General features: G+C 45.4%; 1 protein-coding gene and 1 pseudogene across 3 annotated transcripts in view; both read right to left on the bottom strand.

Annotated features, from left to right (window-relative positions):
• Matn2 (matrilin 2) overlaps positions 1-14,185 on the bottom strand; it is a 157,708-nt gene that overhangs the window by 111,731 nt on the left and 31,792 nt on the right. The window lies entirely within an intron of this gene.
• Positions 4,801-5,347, bottom strand: LOC123458616 (annotated as a pseudogene).

Below are 14,185 nucleotides of genomic sequence, written 5' to 3'. Positions count from 1 at the left end.
AAAATTAAATGAAATCTCGGGTAGTAAAGCAAGGCTTCAGGTTTTGAGTCAAGGAAGCGATGACAACCACGAAGGTCTAGAGAGGTTGTGGGTTCTACTACCGGAGCCACAGACTCCAGCAGCCATCTCTTTGTCGTTTTATGAGCAAGCACAGCCGCTTTTGAACTTTTAGTTCATGGAATCAGTGACTAATAAAATTTTAAGAGCTGCTGGGATCCAAATAGAGTCCAAATCACACTCTTTGTAGAATGGGAAACTCCAGTTCCAAGTGGTAATTCTACCTCTGCAAGTTCTCATGCCTCATTACAGTCAGACCTGGGCTATCTGTTTTCCACTATGTGGGTACCCTTGGAAGATTCTCAGGGGAGCTAATATGATAATATATGAGCTTTGCAAATACTTGGGAACAGTCTGAATATATTCGGTTTTCTGTGAAGAACCTTGAAGCTTCTTCACAAGGGGCTGTTAGAAGATTCCAGAAAAATGGATTCTCTTTTGTGTGCTCCTCTCATGGTAACTACTGGTGCTGAGGAAGGACATCCCTGTCTCCTTGGCCTGGGGAAAAAATGTACAAGGACCTTCCTTTTGGCTCTGCATGTCATGACTTCGAACAGAACTTGGAAGAGGGTCTGTGGGCACATAATACAATGTCATAGCCATGGTCTGGACTCTGTCAACATTTCCAATCCTGTCAGCTCAACTCCAAAGCCCTGGCATTGGGAAACTAGTGTCTCTTACCCTTCCAGAGAACAGCAACCTGAGCCAAGACAATTTTAAGGAACATTTCTACCCCAGAAGGATGAAGTGTGCAATCTCACAATTATTTCTTCTTTTCAGACTTGTCACTAGTCAGCCTCACCTCCTCTGGCGAGAGTCAAACATGACTATCTGGTGGCACAGTAAATATTTGGTGACATCAGCCTGGGGATGGCATATGTGAAATGGAGAGGCCAGTTAATCCCTACAATTTTATGCAGAGGCTTGCTGAAATTCTCGGTGAGGCAGCAATAGAATCCTATGGTCTCAGTGGAAGTTCAACTTGTGTCACTCGGTGTCCAGATAGTCATGTGCATCTCCTTAGCCTCTTGGAACCTCAGTCTCTTCTTCTGTGAAGTGGTGTGGTGGTTTGAATGAGGTGCGCCCCATAGACCCATGTGTTTTGAACACTTGGTTCCCCTGATGGCAACTTGGGAGGTGGAGCTTTGCTGGAGAGGTGTGTCCCCTGCGGGGTGGACCTTGAGGTTTATTAGCCCCCAGCTTGCTAGTGTTAAGTTTGGTCCACTCTCCCTGCTGCTGTTTCCTACCTACTGTGGCAAGAAAGTGATGTCCAGCCTCTGCTCATGCCATGCTTTCCCCTGTCATCATGAAGCTTCCCCTAGACCATAAGCCCACCAAACCCTTTCCTCTCATCAGCTGCTTTCAGTCAGGTCTTTTATCCCAGCAATGTGAAGGTTACTACATGAAGTGGGAACAAGAGTACATCAGAAGACTTGTAGGGCTCCAAGAGCAAACAGCAGTAAGCTAGAGATCACATTTATGAAGCTCGTGGTACATGTCCGACCTCATTTGGAGTGCTTTATGGGTACTGGTGCAGTAGACAGCCTCATGCCGCTGAGATGAACTCCCAAGCCAGGCACAGTTCTGGAGGAAGGGAATTCATTTGAAGCTTACAGATCCAGGGGAAGTTCCATAATCGCAGAAGAAAGAAGCTGGCCCATTTTCACAGGTCCAAGCAGAGAGAGATAGAAAAGCCATAAGCCACCACCAAAAAAGCAAGCAAGCACAGTTAGGAACTCCAGGCAAAACTCAGGCACTTTGCAGATCCTTAAACTGGAATTCCAAATCCACGCAGTGACACTGCTTCCAGCCAAGTGGCTGCAAGTCTAAAATTACAAACTTTAATGAAATCCTGAATATAATGGGGCTCAGCCATTCAAACTACTACAACCGGCCTGCTTATTCTCCACACCCACCTTAGGGAGTAGGTAGTTTCTGTTTCCACTTTACAGATGAGAGTGGTTTTAGGGGTCAGATAACTTGCTCAAGGTCTCCTTCCTGCCTATGAAGCATATGGGCTTGGGTGTGAACATGTTTTCTGACTTTTGTTAGTGTGAGGGGCTAAGGGCTCATACTCGTAAGCACCAAGCTTTCTCATACTAGATGTAAAAGATCATTGTTCTTTTAGACCTTCGGTTCCCAGAATCTTCAAGATGCACCAAGTCTGCACCTGCTCTCTGGGATCAGTTCTTTCCTTTTCTGGAATCAGGGCCTACGAGCCATGGCCCAAACTTGCTTGCAGCCTGCCAAATGCTTTTCCCTTGCTGAATGCTGATTTGTAGTTGTTGTTTTTTTAATTTTTTTTCCACTTAATAAAATGATGAAAACAGATGCTTGCCTTCTGGAAGAGCAGAAGTCCAGAACTTCAGGCTGCCAGTCATTCATGGCCCCATTCACTTGACAAGTGCTTCCTGAGGGCGTGGCAGGTGTGAGGTTTGGGGAAGGCGGGAATGGTCAGGTAGTATGGAAAGACAGATCACTGATCCTTTAGGGACTGTGGACGCTAGGAGGAATGTAGTCAGGAAAACAAGCAAATGCCAGGAAACATAACTGAGAAAACGTGACACTTCATGTCAATTCCCAGCGAAGTTCCCACAAGCAGATGGTTTGTGGACACTCATCAAGAGAACCGTAAAAAACTTCATGATATGAGTCAAAGTACTGTGACAGTTTCTGGGACAGTGGAAGAGTAAATGGATTAGAACTAGAGTCTGATTTCCAGGCAGCATCCAAGGCCTACTTGAAGGGGAGTAATCAGGAAATGTGAGTCCAACAAGCATGTCAGGGTAGTGTTTCATTGCAGTCTCTCTCGGGTCTACACAGGGATGGGGGAAGGTAGGTAACAGCCGGGTTTAACTCAGGGTTATCGTGATAGAGCAGGAAGGGGCAAAGGTAGTTGACAGAGTGATTCAGCGGTTCCCTGTGGTATTAAAGCTGGGAAAGGGGCTGGAGAGATGGCTTAGTGGTTAAGGTGCTTGTCTTTGAAGCTTAAGGACCCAGGTTTGACTCCCTAGAACCCGTGTAAGCCAGATGCACAAGGTGATACATCCGTCTGGATTTCGTTTGCAGTGGCCAGAGGCCCTGGCCTACTGCCCATTCCCTTCTAATAAATAGATAGAAATAATAATATTTAAAAAAAAAACTTCTTTTTACAAAAGCTGGGAAAGAAGCCGGGCGTGGTGGTACACACCTTTAATCGCAGCACTCGGGAGGCAGAGGTAGGAGGATCGCCGTGAGTTCGAGGCTTCCCTAAAACGACATAGTGAGTTCCAGGTCAGCATGGACTAGAGTGAGACCCTACCTTGAAAAGCCAAAAAAAAAAAAAAAAAGCTGAGAAAGCAAAAAAGAGGAGACGTGAGGGAGTGAAGGACTGTGCAAAGTTGGCAGGACCAATAAATTAAAAGTCTAGATAAGATCTCAGAATTACTGGAATTGAACTACGGAAGGCAAACGCTGGGAGGTGGGAGGTTTACCCTGAGGTGGGGACGGAGTGCGGTTACTATAATCACAGTGTCAAGATGACGGAAGCAAAGGGCTGAGATCAAGACTCGGCAGCAAAGCCCTGGTGGGGGCTGCGCACGGAGACCGAGGTCAGCGGCAGCGGCGTGACACGGGAATGCTGGAGAGAGTGGCAACAGCTCTTGTGACCAGGCACGACCCGCAGGAGCTTTAATTACCTCAGAGTGACCAGAAACATTATGAAACTCGATTTCAAATGTAATGAAAAATTCATAAAGTGACAGAAAATGAGATCACTGAGTTTCAAAGAGATAAGGGATAAAATTATGGCTCTTTTTAAATTTTTTAAACTTTTATTTATTTGAGAGAGAGAGAAAGAGAGAGAGAGAGAATGGGCACACCAGGGCCTTTAGCCACTGCAAACAAACTCCAGACGCATGTGCCACCTTGTGTATCTGGCTTACATGGGACCTGGGGAATTGAACCTGGGCCCTTTGTCTTTGCAGGCAAGTGTCTTAACCATTAAGCCATTTCTCCAGCCCAAGGCTGTTTTATGGACAGGGGAGAGAGAAAGAGAATATGGCTGACCAGCTCTCAGGATGGGTACTCAGGTTTAGCAGTGATTCTCTGTTTTTCCTTTTGTCCCAGCAGACATATTAATCAATTCTGGCCTCTCCCACTAAGCCTGGTCCCAGCCTTGAAGTCCTTTCAACACTGCATTCCAGGAACTTACAATCTACGTGACCTGGCACAGAAGTTGGAACCATTTCACTCATTCTGTTTCTATTTTTTAAATTATTATTATTATTATTATTATTATTATATTATCATATTATTATTATTTGGTGGGGACTTTATTTTTGGTTTTTTGAGGTAGGGTCTCACTCTAGCCCAGGCTGACCTGGAATTCACTCTGTATTCTCAGGGTGGCCTCGAACTCATGGTGATCCTCCTACCTCTGCCTCCCGAGTGCTGGGATTAAAGGCGTGCACCACCGCACCCGGCTTCACTCTGTTTTTAGAGTCTAGTCCTTGATAACACAGGTTGAAGTGCTCAGTCATATCCATTTCTAAGACCCTTCCAGAAGGGACACTTTTTTTTTTTTTAAGTTTAAATGCACTTTATTTTTAGGCAACCTACATGACATGTTTTTTTTTCCCCCCTTAAAAAAAAAAAAAAATGCCTCCACTCCAAATAAGTCAGTCAAAATAAAAGGTCAAACTGGCATCAGTCCTGTTCTTCTAGTCCTGGTGATGTATGGATGGCAAGCAGCAGCCGTCTGCCATGACAAGCGATAGATCCAAATGACTGCGGATGTGTTAACATTTTTCCGTTTCTAAACCATCCTTAAAGAAAATCATGAAAGGAATTACACCATCCTCACGGTAGTCCAGGAGAGCAACCATGCCATCTGAATTCATATTTTCACCAATAAAAAAAAAAACTGGTAGTTATTGAAATTAGCAAGAATGTGCTTGATTTGCTCTGAGCCCCTGTCATAAAAGGCTTTACTCTTTCTGGTTTCTGTTCTTCAAGTTTGCCTCTGAGTGATTTCATGTCATCTTTGATGTACTTCTTGTAGGCCTCTTGTGAAGCTGGTCTCCCGTGGGTGATGGTTCTCGACACCGTCAGCATTGGTGACCACTGTGCTTTCAGTACCTTCGCCCTCCGGGCCTTCAGCGGAGGCATTTCCACCAATGAGCGAGTCATCGATGTCACCCTCTGTCCCACTGACCATCCTGCCCTCCACCTCCAGGCACAGGCCCTCCGCGATCTTGTAGATGTCAGAGAACAGCTCCTCGTGGCTGATGAGGTCCCGGTAGATGATCATGACGGCGGCTGGAGGGAGTCAGCGGCGGCGCTAGCCCAGGAGCTCGGAGCGAGCACAGTGAGGCCAGAGCGGCACTTGGGGGAAGCGGGGAGCGGGCGGAAAAGCAGGGGCACATTTTTGACAGAGGGCTGCTAAGGTGGGTATGGAGTCACAGCAAAAGAAACCGAGAGGCTGTAAGGAATATTCCCCTCAGGCTGTGGAAGTGGCCCGGTTCTTCCGCTGTAAGTACACAGAGCTAGCACATCTGACTATGGGGAAATGCATTCCTACGAGCACTTAATACCAGTGCACTGAGCACATGGGTTTGTCAAAGGCAGCAAGGCCAGTGAGCATGAGGACCGTCCCATAACAGCCCCGGGATGCCACCCTCCTCCAGCTACGAGCGCATGCCCACGATGCCTGCGACACGCTCTCTGCTGCTCCCCTCCTGCCATGGCCCCCTGTGCCCCCAAACTGGGACTGCTCTCAGGACCTGCAGAAGATTTAAAGGATATTTTGGAAGTAAGTTGGACCACCTTAGATTTTTGTCCCCAGTGCCAATTGGCTTGAAATTCCCAAGTACTAAGGCACCTTTTTTTTTTTTTTTTTTAGTATTTTATTATTATTTATTTATTTGACAGAGAAAGGGAGGGAGAGAGGAAAGAGAGAGAATGGGCACGCCAGGGCTTCCAGTCACTGCAAACAAACTCCAGATGCATGTGCCCCCTTCTGCATCTAATGTGGGTCCTGGGGAATATAGAACCTGGGTCCTTTGGCTTTGCAGACAAACGCCTCAACCGCTAAGCCATCCCTCCAGCCTGCTAAGGCACTTTTTTAGGGTGCCACAGCCCTTGGCCAAGCCTAGAAGAGCTAGAATCAGTTCTTCTCTCTCCAATTCCCTTATTAGTCAGTGGCCAGCTGCTGTGTGACATCACGCAGCCACTACCCAACAAGCCGATGAGCTCTGGCTCTCTTGGAACTAGGCATTTCTATTCGCATCTTCCAAGGAACCACTGGGGACCAGCCTAAAACCTTGAGTCGAGAATATTAGGGCAACACCCTGGACTACTTAATAGGTCTGGGACATATTTGGACTCATTAGCAAATCTTTTCCTTCATGGTAACACTTTCCAAGCATTTTTTCCAAATTCAGGGTGGGTGATGGGGGGGGGCACTTGTGGTTCTGTCTATGCACAATGCTGGAAGGAATCATGAATAAATCAAGTAACTGAATCAAGAGCATGAGCATTTCTAGGATAGTGAGTCAAAACTAACAGGATGAAACCTAACATAAATGCCTTGCACTGTACGTCGAGTTCAAAGACAAAAGTTGAAGAGATAGGGAGATTGCTCAGTGGATCAATCACTTAGCTCGCAAGCATGAGGACCAGATAGCAACTCTCCAGCACCCATGTGCTGCCTGGCTGTGGTGCCCACCTGTAAGGCCAGTGCTCAGAAGGCAGAGACAGCAGTTCCCCAGGACAAGCTGGCTAACTAGATCAGCTGAATCAGTAAGCCCTGGGTTCAAGTGAGAGATCTGCCTCAGTAGATAAGGTGGAGAGTGATCAAGGAAGACTCCGGATGTGAACCTCTGGCCATCACATGCATGCATGCGCATACATTTGTGTGCGCATGCACACGCACACACACACACACGCAAGCATGCACAGCAGGCATGCACATACATGTTGGGCATTGCTAAACACGGGCTAGGACTGTGAAAAGGCTGGCCTGAGCTATTGGACATGGCCGGGGACCTTGGGCTATGGGGGTTGCAGCAGGCCTTATTGTCGGGAACCCACTCTGGCACCGGAACTGGCCCTCCCTCCTCGCCAAGTCATAGTGTGCCTCATCTTCGCCCAGAGGAAACGGATCGGTGAGACCCCCCCCCCCACACACACACACCCCTGCTATCCCAAAGCACCTGAACATTCCATAGTCTAAGGTTCTGCAGCCCCACAGTTCCCGACCTTGTGGCCAGCTGCCCAAGAGACCCTTATATGGTAGCAAACATTCTCCTACTGCTGTAGCCATCCAATATGTGGATGAAGTCAAGTAGCTTCTCCCCCTCCCCCGTTTTATTATCTCCCTTGAAATTTCTCCCTTACAACTTCTGCCTTCCAACACCAGCCAATTAGATAGCAACCCATAAACCTATGTATCCAATCACCTTATAGTCTGTATAGTGCCTTCTCAACCTTTCCCAGTGTTTATAAACCCACTCCCCTTTTGAATAAATGAGACAAAACAGAGACACAGGCCAGGGGTTGCCTGGGGGTTACTGGATGAACACCCACTCAAATTGCAGTTGTTCCCGCTGACTGTCATAAATGACTTCAGGAACACAGGCCTCTAAGGCCCTAAGGGAATATACACCAAATGAAAAGAAAAAAAAAAAAGCCACATCACACCAGTTTCCTCTAGTAACCATTACATGAGCTGAAAGAAAAGAGGCATCCTATAAAGTTCAGCAACTGTGGTTTCTAGAACCCTGGACAATTTTCTTTACAAGGGAGCCAAAGAGGAAGCTGACCCAGTTCAGCCCTGGAGAAAACAGTTTCCAATGAATGAAGTTTCCTTGCAAAGTAAAGCAGCTTGCTTGAACCTCACTCAGAAAAGCCTCGTGTGGCCTGGCATGGTGATGTACCTTTAATCCCAGCACTCGGGAGGCAAGAGGTAGGAGGATTGCTGTGAGTTCAAGCCCACCCTAAGCTACATGGTGAATTCCAGGTTAGTCTGAGCTAGAGTGAGACCCTACCTTGAAAAAACAAACAAAAAGAGAGAGAGAGAGAAAGAGAGAGAGAGAGAGGGAGAGAGAGAAAGAAAAGAAATGCCCTGTGTGTGGTCTCTCAGCATTCGCTGTACAGAGGTTTCCTTTCAGTTGATAAAAAGAGGGCTGGAGATATGGTTTCATGGTTAAGGCACTTGCCTGCAAACCAAGGGAATCAGGTTTGATTCCCCAGGACCCACATAAGCCAGATGCACAAGGTGGCGCATGTGGCTGGAGTTCATTTGCACTAGCTGGAGGCCCTAGCATGCTTATTCTCTCTTTCTCTCTCCCTCTCTCTCTTTCTCTTTAATAGATAAATAAAAATATTTCAAAAATTATTTCTTTAAAAAGAGAGTATTAAACAAGTCCTTGCACACTCAATCATTAGCACCTTTAAAAACATATGAGCTGAGTGAATGCATATAGAAAAAGTTTACCATTATTGTCTATCAGATCCTCTCACTCTCTTACTTCTCAAATGGAGAAATAACAGGTATCTTAAACTGCTGTACATGCACGTACACATGCACGCACACGCACCATTCCCTAATACAAGACGGTATGAAAGGCAAGGAACCTATCAGGTGACTTCTGCTCTGTGTAAAGTATAACACAGCAGAGGAAGGTTGTCAAAAGCAAACTGGCATTTGATCCACGGGAGCGCTTAAACTTCAGAGCTTGAGAAACTGCCTCATCTGCTTTCCGAGAGTTCAGCAAACAGGACCCAGGAGTGGAAGTGAAAGGGGGGACAGCTGCGAGGGGAGAGCTGGAAGCAGGAGGCGCGCACCCCACTGGATGAGCTCTGTGTCCTCCTGCAGGAAGACAGGCGCCTGGAGGTGAGTTACCCAACCGGGCAGAAGGTTCCTCACCCAGGTGCCTGCAAGGGAGACACTTCACTCATCATTTCTATTTAGCTGCATTGTGTCAACATTATAAGTCCCCTGCTCTTTGTGCCAGGTTCTGGGGATACAGTATGAGTGTCAATGTTAACCAAAATGTTTAGCGCCTCATAGAGAAGACAGATTACAAAGATTCACAAAAAGCTCGAGCGATTAGAGCTTGGAGCAGAGCAGCAATCCCAAGATGGAGAGATGAGTTCCTGAACGTGGTGATGGCATTGTTTTACAATTTATAGTATGATAGGATGAGCAGGTGTGGTGGGCATTTCAGGCAAAGGGCAATATAAGCAGAGGTCTGGAACCAGACTAGAGTGGAGGACCCATACACACAGGTAACTGCAAATGGTGTGGTATGACTGAATCCTAGTGGGAGAGACAGGATGATAGGGCCATGTGAGCAAGGCAACACGTGCTTCCTGCGTAAGAAGGCTAAACATGACTAAAGAGCCACAGAAAGCCATAGAGAGAATTGTTTATATTTTATTTCTTAATTTTAATTTTTATTTATTTAAGAGAGATGGCCAGGCATGACGGTACATGCCTTTAATCCTAGCACTCAAGAGAAAGAGGCAGGAGGATTGCTGTGAGTTTGAGGCCACCCTAAGACTAGAGTGAATTCCAGGTCAGCCTGGGCTAGAGTGAGATCCTACCTCAAAAAAAAACAAAAACAAAAACCAAAGACACAATAAAAGGGGGGGGGTGCAAATAGAGAGAGAGAGAGAGAGAGAATGGATGTGCCAGGACCTCTAGCTGCTGCAAACAAATCCCAGACACCATACACCACCTTGTGTATATGGCTTACATGGGTACTGGGGAATTGAACCTGGGTCCTTAGTCTTTGCAGACAAGTGCCTTAATTGCTAAGCCATTTCTCCTGTCCCACTCCCTTAAATATTTTATTTATTTTGCCATAATGCGCCCATCCTTCTTTTGGGCACATTCTCAGCCCAGACTTCTCCATGCCTGGTCCAACTCAAAGCCACTCTCACCAGCTTTGCCCCATAACTGATTCTATCTGCGTCTAGTACCTCATATCTAGTACCTTAGCCTGGTCTCAGGTATCAACTGTCTACAGATAAACCAATAGCAAAGGCACCAGAGATAAGCTTAAGAAGACTCTTTTGTCATTAAGAGTTGAATTTCTGCCCCTTTACTCTCTGACACCAGAGTGAGTCTACCTGTCTGACACTCAGGTACTGGAGGAGAGTGTTCAGATCAACTATGGGCCTTTTCAACTTATCACTCTTATAACTCCTCTACTTAGTCAACCCAAATGTCAAATAAATTGATTAATTGTCCATTTGAATGAACTTTGTATGAACCCTATCTCTTCCTATGAGTCAGTACTAGAGAAGTCAAAAATTAAAACCACATTTCCCAGGCTCCAATGCAGCTAGAGTTCTGGGTAAGAATGAGGCAGCCCCAATGAGACACACTCACAAAAGATGAAACGAGATGGAGATGTGTCTGCTGACATTCAAGGCTAAAGAAGACAGTGAGTTACAGTAGCAGTCTGAACTTTGTGTTCCAGTGTCAGCTCACCAGCATCCTGGTGAATTATGGTGACATTTGCATCCAGATGCCAGTGACATGCCCTTGTCCAGTGGATCCCAGATTTCCTTCCTACAACCCTTTTACAACTATTATGTAAACACTTAACTCCAGGTATTGAATCCTTTCCTGTTTAAAGTACCTAGAGAAGGCTAGAGAGATGGCTTAGTGGTTTAAGGCATTTGCCTGCGAAGCCTAAGGACCCATGTTCTACTCTCCAGATCCCACATAAGCCTGACGCACAAAGGTGAGGCAAGGCTAGGTCGCACATGCCCGCTATGTGGTGCAAGCGTCTGGAGTTCCATTGCAGTGGCTGAGGCCCTGGCATGTCAATTCTCTCTCTCTCTCTCTCTCTCTCTCTCTCTCTCTGTCTCCCTCTCCCAAATAAAAATTTAAAAACAAAAATGAAGCACCTGGAGAGTGTAGTTTATGGCACTGGCCCCAATCACTCCCCTGGTAGTTATCTGTCTGCTGGATGCCTTATCTGTCCACAGTAGGTTTCTGCAGAGGACTCCAAATTCACTGGAGTGGAATAAGACAGCTGTGAATGTTCAGTTCTATTCAGAAAGCTTACCTGAAGTCCACGTTGTTCTCCACTCCCTGCTTTAGAAAAGTAGAGCCGACCTTCTGCTGCATCCCTAAAACTCCCGCACACACCCCTGCCTTTCCACAGCGACTCCCCTAGGTGCCTGGCTGAATGCATTCTCTAAGTTGTCTGAAACTCATCCTCGCTCCGCATAAGATACAGTGCTTTATTTCCTCCACTCTTACTTAACTTGGCTTCAACTCCCTAAACACACTGGGGCAGTACATTACACGAAAGGAAAACTATTGAGCAAGCAACTGTTTCCTCCTCACTCACAGCGTTTCAGAAAATGCTGCTCCAGCTGCAGTAGAGGACTCCATTAAGCTGCCTCCCAGTGCTAGGGTTGCCATGGAAGCCAGAAATAACATGCGGGAATCCCCGCAGCCTTGGTGGCTTCGGTTTCTAGGCTATTTTACAAAAAGCCTTTCTTGCAGCTGATTAACATGAACACTAGTTAATAAGATAGCAAGTTAATGAGCTGAAAGGGCATTTCTTCCAGACTAGATCATCAGAAAGCACTTAAGACTTGTAGATTTTAAAGTTGAGACGGGACTTTAAAGACTAGATTCAATTTCCCTGTTCCATCAGTGGAGTCATGGGTCACGCTTTGTCGTTGGAGGGGAACAGCTCTGAACTCCTGGCTCCCTCCCACCCCCTCCCCCGTTCCCCTTGCCACACTCCATCTCCTCCAGGGGTAGTCACTGGGCCTCTCTAAACTTCAGCTTCCTCCTCTGCAAGATGAGGGCATTAACTGTGCTGTCCCATACTGTTATCATGAGGACTAAAAGGGAGACTGTGTGTGGATTACTTACAATGGTGCCTGGCACAAAGCAGGAATCAAATGATGATTTGCTACTATTAGTATTATTCCCACCTGCAATACATGAAGTGTTCTATATCTATATGTATGCATTACATGAAGTGTTCTATGTCTATATGTATGCATTACATGAAGTGTTCTCTATATGTATGCATTACATGAAGTGTTCTATATCAATATGTATGCGTTACACGAAGTGTTCTATATCTATATGTATGCGTTACATGAAGTGTTCTCTATCTATATGTATGCGTTACACGAAGTGTTCTCTATCTATATGTATGCGTTACACGAAGTGTTCTCTATCTATATGTATGCGTTACACGAAGTGTTCTCTATCTATATGTATGCGTTACATGAAGTGTTCTCTATATGTATGCATTACATGAAGTGTTCTATATCTATATGTATGCGTTACATGAAGTGTTCTCTATCTATATGTATGCGTTACATGAAGTGTTCTCTATCTATATGTATGCGTTACACGAAGTGTTCTCTATCTATATGTATGCGTTACACGAAGTGTTCTCTATCTATATGTATGCGTTACACGAAGTGTTCTAGGTCAGCAATGTATGACAGAGGCAGCCCCAGATGGGAATCCAGTAAGATGGCACCAGCCACATAACTTTTTTTTTTTTTTTTGCTATACCACTTAAAAAAATATTTTATTTATTTGTTTTGCAAGCACGGTGGGGGGGAGAAGAGAAAAAGAAAGAGATTAGCCACAAAAAATGAACTCCAGATGCGCATGCCACTTTGTGCAACTGGCTTTATGTGGGTCCTGGGAAACCAAATCCAGGATGTTAGGCTTTGAGGGCAAGTGCATTAACCGCTGAGCCATCTCTCCAGCCTCACCATTTCTCATATCCAGTTTTCTTTTCTTTTCTTTTCTTTTTTTTTTTTTTTCGAGGTAGGGTCTCACCCTCACTATGTAGTCTCAGGGTGGCCTTGAACTCATGGTGATCCACCTCCCTCTGCCTCCCAAGTGCAGGGATTAAAGGCGTGCACCACCACGCCCAGCTCATGTCCAGTTTTCATTGTCCTTTCTTATAAAATGAGAGCACTGGTTGAGGATTCTGTGTCTTAGTTCCTTTTGAACTCTAGCATGCTATACTTAAAAATATATATATTTATATTTATATTTATATTTATATTTATATTTATATTTATATTTATATTTATATATACACACACTATATGCAGCAGACAGCTTCAGGTTCACTGAAATGAACTTTCAGACCAGACACAGTTATGGAGGTAGGGATATTTATTGAAGCTTACAGATCCAGGGGAAGTTCCATAATGGCAGAAGAAACTGGCCTGCCTTCACAGGTCCAAGCAGAGAGAGAGAAGTACAAGCCAAAAAGCCACACAGCACACTTCAGGAACTCCAGCTAGGCACACTTTGCATATCTTTAGATTGAAATCTGAAACCCACCACCACACCTTAAGATCACCCAGTGACATTCCCTCCTGTCAGGTGGCTACAGATGCAAACTACAAACAATAAAAAACTGAATATATTGGGGGCAATCTATTCAAACTACCACACTATATAATATGCTAGTATAGTCTAGCATACTGTACTTTTGTTTAGCATACGAAACTAAAGGAGCTAAGTACATATGTTCCTTGGTCTTGAAAATGGTTCTAGCCACGTCTATAATAGCTAATTGTGGTTCTCCTTTTTTTATGGCTGCATTTCATTTTTCTTTTTTTATTATTAGATATGGACATATTTTGTATGTAAACATCACATGTTGGTACCATCCTTTCCCTCCTCCCTGCCCCTTTTTTGATTGTGATTCGTAAATTCTGTTGTCAACTTGATCAGATTAGGAATCAAGAGACATGCTGCTTGGGCAGGTCTGTGAGGCTGTTTCCAGGAAGGATTAAATGAGAGAGGAAGTCCCTCCCCAGAGTGGGTGGCCCTTCCGGTGGTGAGCTATTCACAGAGAGAACACAGGCCCTTTCACCTGGCTGTCTGTGCTACTCTCTGGTGCGGCTTTTTACCTGTCTGCCCACGCTATCAATTAGTACATTCATCTACCCTGTTTTGATGATCCTTTGTGGACATTGGAACAGAGTTTCATCAGCCTTCCAACATGGACTGAAGACCAACAGCTCTCCAGAAATCTTCCAGAACTTCAGTTCCAGATTGGTACTGCTGAGGCATCCTGAGCCTTGCGAACTGAGTGGTTCCTCAACACTCAAGCCTGCAGACATACAT

Source organism: Jaculus jaculus, chromosome 2 (assembly GCF_020740685.1).
Source record: "Jaculus jaculus isolate mJacJac1 chromosome 2, mJacJac1.mat.Y.cur, whole genome shotgun sequence".
Taxonomy (NCBI): domain Eukaryota; kingdom Metazoa; phylum Chordata; class Mammalia; order Rodentia; family Dipodidae; genus Jaculus; species Jaculus jaculus.
The sequence above is the reverse complement of the archived record's forward strand: the minus strand, read 5'-3'. Positions and strand labels throughout refer to the sequence as shown.